At 41.5% G+C, this 7,359-nt stretch overlaps 1 pseudogene; it reads left to right on the top strand.

The window, feature by feature from the left end:
• Positions 1–1,379: 1,379 nt before the first annotated feature.
• LOC120862268 lies at positions 1,380–2,184 on the top strand (annotated as a pseudogene).
• The last annotated feature ends 5,175 nt before the right edge of the window (positions 2,185–7,359 follow it).

The raw sequence follows: 7,359 nt of genomic DNA, 5'->3' as shown, positions 1-7,359 counted from the left end.
CATTGCATTTCTATACATTAAGCATAAACTCTCAGGAAAAAAAAAAGAAGTTAAGAAAACAATCATTTTTATAATAACATCAAAAAGAATAAAATACTTGAAGATGAATTTAACCAAGGAAGTTAAAGACTTGTACATTGAAAACTACAAGAAATTAAGGGAAGAAATTGAAGAAAATACACATGAATGGAAAAATAGTATGTGTTCAAGTATTGCTCTTGTTGTTTGTCTGAGTCATGTCTGACTCTTTTTTGACTCTGTAGCCCACCAGGCTCCTCTGTCCATGGGATTTCCCAAGCAAAAATACTGGAGTGGGTTGCCATTTCCTTCTCCAATTCGATTCTTCATCTCCTGCATTTGCAGGCAGATTCTTTACTGCTGAGCCAATAGGGAAGGTCTGTTTGAAGAATTAGTATTGTTAAAACATCTGTTGGAGAAGGAAATGGCAACCCACTCCAGTATTCTTGCCTGGAGAATCCCATGGACGGAGGAGCCTGGTAAGCTACAGTCCACAGGGTTGCAAAGAGTCGGACACGACTGAGCGACTTCACCATCACCAAACATCTGTACTAGAAAAAGTAATTTACAGATTTAATAAAATCCATGGCAAAATTTCAATGGCATTTTTCACAAATGTTGGAAAAATAATCCTAAGAATCAAATGGAACCAAAAGATTCAAAATAGCTAAAACAATCTTGTGAAAGAAGAAAAAAAGTTACAGGCATCATACTTTTAGTTTTCTATTTGTATTACAAAGCTATAACAATCAAAACAGTATGATACTGGCATATAAAGAAACACATAGACCAATAGAACAGAATGAAGACCCTCAAATAAACCCACACATATATAATCAAATGATCTTTAACAAAGGTGCCAAGAATATAAAGTGGGGAAAAAATAACTTCTTCAATGAATACTGTTGAGAAAATTGCATATTCATATACAAAAGAATGAAATTGGACACTTATCTTACACCATATACAGAAATCAACTTGAATTAAAAACATAGACATAAGACTTTAAATTGTAAAACTCCTAGATTAAAAAATCTATGCCAAAACCAATACAGAATTGTAAAGTAAAAATTAAAAATAAATAAATAAATTAAAAAATTAAAAAAAAAATAAATAAAAAAAAAAAAAATAATAAAGTGGAACAAACCCACAAAAAAAAAAAAATAAAAAAAAAATAAAAATAATTTCTACCTTGGTCTTTACAATGAATTTTTTATATGATACAAAAGCACAGGCAACTAAGAAAAAGGAACAAAGGAAGTAATCAATAAAATTTCCTATGGAATGGGAGAAAATATTTGTAAACCATATGCCTGATAAAGGATTATCCAAAATATATAAGAAAATTCTATCACTCAATAATGAAAACTAAGCACATTAAGAATGAGCAGCTGGAGAAACTAGAACCACAGGCTAGTGGCTGTCAGTCCTGCACTTTCTCCTACGTCCCTATCACCACTGCCGCCACGCGTGGAGGTCTCCTCCTGCGGAATGAGGCTCCCAACGTCAAGGCAAGTACTACCATCAGCTGCATCCGTTTCCATGACTATCTGGGCGACTCATAGGTAATTCTCTTCTTGCACCCTCAGGATTTTACCCCAGTGTGTACCACGGAACTCGGCAGAGCAGCAAAGCTGGCACCAGAATTTGCCAAGAGAAAAATTAAGATGATTGCTCTTTCTATAGACAGCGTGGAAGACTATCATCTTGCATGGAGCAAGGATATCAACACTTACAATGGTGAAGAGCCACAGAGAAGTTATGCTTCCCATCACTGATGATAAGAATGGGGACCTTGCCATCCAGTTGGGCAAGCTGGACCCAGCAGAGAATGATGAAAAGGGCATGCCTGTGACCGCTCATGTGGCGTTTGTTTTTGGTCCTGATAATAAGCCAAAACTGTCCATCCTCTACTCAGCTACCACTGGCAGGAACTTTGATGAGATTCTCTTTCCAGCTGAGAGCAAAGAAGAAGGAGGTCACCCTGGTTGAATGGAAGAACAGGGACAGCATGATGGTCCTTCCAACAATTCCTGAAGAGGAAGCCAAAAAACTTTTCCCTAAAGGAGTCTTCTCACCAAAAAGCTCCCATCTGGCAAGAAATACCTCTACTACATCCCTAGCCACAGGCTCGCTCTGGAGTTGGTGCTGGAGCTGCCCTCCTGACACTGTGAGCCAGAGGACGGCAGCTGCCCATCATGTTTCCCCGCAGCAATCCATTAAAAATATTCTGGTGTGATCACAGCCAAGGTCTTTAGGTTGCTACTCTGGCTTATTAAATGAAAATGGTTCTAAAAATCCCTTGTGGTCCTTTGTGCCTTCAGCAGCTTTCTCCTCTGTTCATATATCTTTGCACTCTCTGCTGACTCTCTTTGAAATTTGAGACTCATCTTGAATCTCTGCAGGGTTTATGACCAAGAGGTGGTATCAGTTTATGGTTGAAAAAGCCTGCTTTGCTCCATCATAGTGTCAGCCAAAATGCTCATTTCACTTTTTAAAACCTGAATGGAAAAAACAGGGCGGGGGTGGGGGGGAGCGGTCCTAAGATGGCAGAGGAATAGGACAGGGAGACCACTTTCTCCCCCACAAATTCATCAAAAGAACATTTGAATGCTGAGTGAATTCCACAAAACAACTTCTGAATGCCGGCAGAGGACATCAGGCACCCAGAAAAGCAGCCCATTGTCTTTGAAAGGAGGCAGGAAAAAATAATAAAAGATAAAAAGAGAGACAAAAGAGGTAGGGATGGAGATCTGTCCTGGGAAGGGAGTCTTAAAAAAGAGAGAAGTTTCCAAACAACAGGAAACACTCTCACTGGCGAGTCTGTGGTGAGCCTTGGAACCTCAGAGGGCAACATAACAGGGAGGAAAAATAAATAAATAATTAAAACCCATATATTACGTGCCCAATGGTAACTGCCATCAGAGAAGCAGTACAGATGCCCACATCCACCACTAGCAAGCAGGGGCTGAGTAGGGAGGCGTGGCCTGTATTGCTTAGAGTAAGAACCGGACCTGAATGCTCCAAGGGAAATCTGAGGAACTAACTTGCAATAGCAAACCAGACTGTGGGATAGCTACCCTGCATAAAGCCCTAACCTAAGACACTGCCAGACCCACTCATAGAACAAAGGACTGAGCAGAGCTAGCCAGCTGTGGACCAGCCCATTCCCCACTGTAGACAGGCAGGTGAGGGCAGCCAGAGCCAGAAGGGGGCAACCACAGACCCACAGAGACATCATCTACCAAACTGCAAGCAGGCTTCATTGCTAACCAAGACTTCTTGGGATTCTGGATGGTCAACATCTGTCTGAGAAGGTGTGCTGGCTGTACACCCAGAAAACTGAGTGGCAGGGACACGGGCGGTGATAAGTTGCAGCAACTGTGCTCGCCAAACACCAGGTCACCTGAGCTGCTTGGACCTGGGAAGGGCACAAACACAGGCCCAACCGAGTCTGCGTTTCTGTGGAGTACCCGAGAACCTGAACCTGAGCGGCTTAGACCTGGGAAGTGCATACAACCCAGGGCCAGCCTCAGACGGTTCCCAGCAGAGCAACCTAGAGCCTAAGCAGTGTAGACAGGGAAGGCACACACGCCGTGAGTGGGGGCAAACCCAGCGTGGCCGAGACACTGCAAACACTCCCCACAGACACCAGTGTTATTTGTTTGCAGTGTTCCTGCCTCCCCACAGTACAACTGAACAAGTAGCCTAAAAAAATTGTCAACCACCGCCCCCTTGTGTCAGGGCAGAAATTAGACACTGAAGAGACCAGCAAACAGAAGAAGCAAAACAGAGAGAACCACCTTGGAAATGACAGGTGCAACAGATTAAAACCCTATAGTTAGCACCGACTACATAGGAAGGGGCCTATAGATCTTGAGAATTATAAGCCAGATCAAGGAACTATCTGATAATGAACTGACTTTACACTGTCCACAACAACACCAGAGAAAGTCCTAGATATATTTTTACTATTATCATTCTTTAAATTAAAAAAATAATATATATGTATTTTTAAGTCCTCTATTACTTCTTTAATTTTAATTTTTATAACCTACTATTACTTTGCAAAAAAAGACCCTTTTTTAAAAGCAAATTTCATATATATATATATATTATAATTTTTGTGACTTTTTTCTTTAATATTGTATTTTTGAGAATCCAACCTCTACTCTAGATTTTTAATCTTTGCTTTTTGGTATTTGTTATCAATTTTGTACCTTAAGAACCCAATCTTCAGTACCCATTTTTACTTGGGAGTGAGATTATTAGCTTGAAGTCTTTGACTTCTCTCTCCCTCTTTGGACTCTCCTTTTTCTCCACCAGTTCACCTGTATCTGCTCCCTCACCCTTCTCTTCTCTACCAAACTCTGTGAATCTCTTTATGTGTTCCAGACTGTGGAGAACAATTAGGGAACTGATTACTGGCTGGATCTGTCTCTCTCCTTTTGGTTCCCCCTTTTATCCTCTTGGCCACCTCTGTCTCCTTCCTCCCTCTTCTCTTCTCTGTGTAACTCCGTGAACATCTCTGAGGGATCCAGTCTGTGGAGAACACATAGGGAAGTGTTTATTGGCTAGCTTGTTCTCTTCCCTTTTGATTCCCCCTCTTCTCCTCCTGAGGAGAAGGCAATGGCAACCCACTCCAATACTCTTGCCTGGAAAATCCCATGGACGGAGGAACCTTGTAGGCTGCAGTCCATGGGGTCGCACAGAGTCGGACATGACGGAAGTGACTTAGCTTCTCCTCCCGGTCACCTCTATCTCACTCCTCCCTCTTCTCTTCTCCCTGTAACTCTGTGTACCTCTCTGGGTGTCCCTCACTGTGGAGAAACTTTTCATCTTTAACCTACATGTTTTATCATCAGTGCTGTATAGATGGAGAGGTCTTGAGGCTACTGTAAGAATAAGACTGAAAACCAGAGGCAGGAGGCTTAAGTCAAAATCCTGAGAACACCAGAGAACTCTTGACTCCAGAGAACATTAATCGATAGGTGCTCATCAAATGCCTCCAACCTACACTGAAACCAAGCACCACCCAAGGGCCACCAAGTTCCAGAGCAAGACATACCATGCAAATTCTACAGCAACACAGCAACATAGCCTTGAGCTTCAATATACAGGGTGCCCAAAGTCACTCCAAATCCACTGACATCTCATAACTCATTACTGGACACATCATTGCACTCCAGAGAGAAGAAATCCAGCTCCACCAGAACACCGACACAAGCTTCCCTAATCAGGAAACCTTGACAAGCCACCTGTCCAACCCCACCCACAGCAAGGAAACTCCACAAAAAAGAGGACTCCACAAACTGCCAAAATACAGAAAGGCCACCCGAAACACAGCAATATAAACAAGATGAAGATGCAGAGGAATACCCAGCAGGTAAAGGAACAGGATAAATGCCCACCTACCGGGGCCCAGCCCCGGTGGATCCAGGGAATTCGAAGGTGGGGACGGCGTCGGCGTCCTTGGAAAAATACGTATTTAATCACAGATATAGAGAGAGATTAGAAATGGATAGTGTAGTAGGAGAATTAGTGGAGAAAAGAGGCTGAATTTCAGCCAGAGAAACGGGAGCAAGAAAGAAGCGACATGGTGGAATCAGTCTTTCCGGAAACTGATCCGATTTCTTTATTTTGGGGTTTGCTTATATACCTTTTGTTACACATAGGGATGAATACAGAGTCACGCGGGGGTCTTAGGGATATTACATCTTCTGGCCATGAGTGAGACCTGCTGACATTCTATGATCCTTTCTTTCTGATAACCAAAAACCTTATTTCTTAAACCAGGCACCACCCTCCAGATAAAGTTGCATTCCTATAGGGTGAGGGTGTAATGAGTTACAATCAAGAAAGGAATTTATTTAACCCAAGGTTAACAGGATTAATCTTAAAGGTTAATACCTATCTCTCCTATATGCTTAAAGGTTAATACTTATTTCTCCTATATGTTAGTTATATTCATTATAAGGGCAGGGAATATGGAGATTTAGCAGCAAACATCAGGCCAACAAATGAAAATCCTTTCACCAATGCTCCCCTTAAGATCTATTTAGTCTTAAGATAGCGATAAAGTTACATTTTTACATAACAAAGACACAGTGATTTATAGCAAAGCACAGTGATCTATTACAAAAGAGAAAATTCATTAACTCAAAAAGTCTAGTATTGCTAACATCAAAAACTACTATATTTTCTTTTCTATATTCCAAATACATTGAATATATTCCCAGGTGCCTAAGGATATGGAGGCCTGGCGGCAATCATTGACTCAAGAAGAAGAAAAAGCCCTATGCTAATTAAGACTTTCAAAATACTCCAAAACTCTCCGTGCTGTTTATGGTTGAGAGGTAGTAAACAATCATGTGGCAGGAGTATGGATAATCCTGTCACACAAGCTAGTCTGTCAGCAGAGAGATTTGACCTGAGACATCCTTGTCCCACCCAGGGTAGGGAATTAGCAGCAATTATTGGCACAACAAATGAAAAACCCCTCACCAATATAATTCCTAACCAACCCACTGTATTAATAATTTCTAACTCCCCCAAAGAATTTGCCTTTTGTAAGTCTAAAACATCTTGTGCCTCTCAGATTGGGAGGCTGTAAACAATCACATACAGGCGGGCTAGATAACCTTCAGAGGAGTCTGTAAGCTGAAACATTCTTGTCACGCCCAGGAATTTTTATTTCCTTGGAGCTGCACGTTTACTCCTTCTCCAAGAGAAACGGTTCTGGGGGAGAGCCCCCCGTAAAGTCAGAGGTGTAGGCGAGAGCATAAAACAGTCTCTGGTTTTGGGGTAGATGTTTGGGAACAGGGGGTTTCCTGAGGCTTGATCACGCCTTTGCATATGCCAAGCCTCTTTCCTCATGACCTTTGTCATGGGCGGAGTTCCTCATGCTGGCCCCCAACACCCACCAAACCAAACAAAAGAGGAAGAGATAAGGAATCTACTTGATAAATAATTTCAAATAATGATAGTGAAAATGATCCAAAGTCTTGAAAATGAAATGGAGTTACAGATAAATAGCCTGGAGACAAGGATTGAGAAGATGCAAGAAAGGTTTAACAAGGACCTACAAGAAATAAAAAGAATCAATATACAACGAATAATGCAATAACTGAGATCAAAAACACTCTGGAGGGAACCAACAGTAGAATAATGGAGGCAGAAGAGATGATAAGTGACGTAGAAGATAGAATGGTAGAAATAAATGAATCAGAGAGGAAAAAAGAAAAACGAATTAAAAGAAGTGAGGACACTCTCAGAGACCTTTGGGACAATGTTAAATGCCCCAACATTCAAATCATAGGAGTCCCAGAAGAAGAAGACAGA

This window comes from Oryx dammah, unplaced genomic scaffold (assembly GCF_014754425.2).
Source record: "Oryx dammah isolate SB20612 unplaced genomic scaffold, SCBI_Odam_1.1 HiC_scaffold_3, whole genome shotgun sequence".
In the NCBI taxonomy this organism is placed as follows: domain Eukaryota; kingdom Metazoa; phylum Chordata; class Mammalia; order Artiodactyla; family Bovidae; genus Oryx; species Oryx dammah.
Note: the sequence above shows the minus strand (reverse complement) of the source record. Positions and strands in the feature narration are given on the sequence as shown.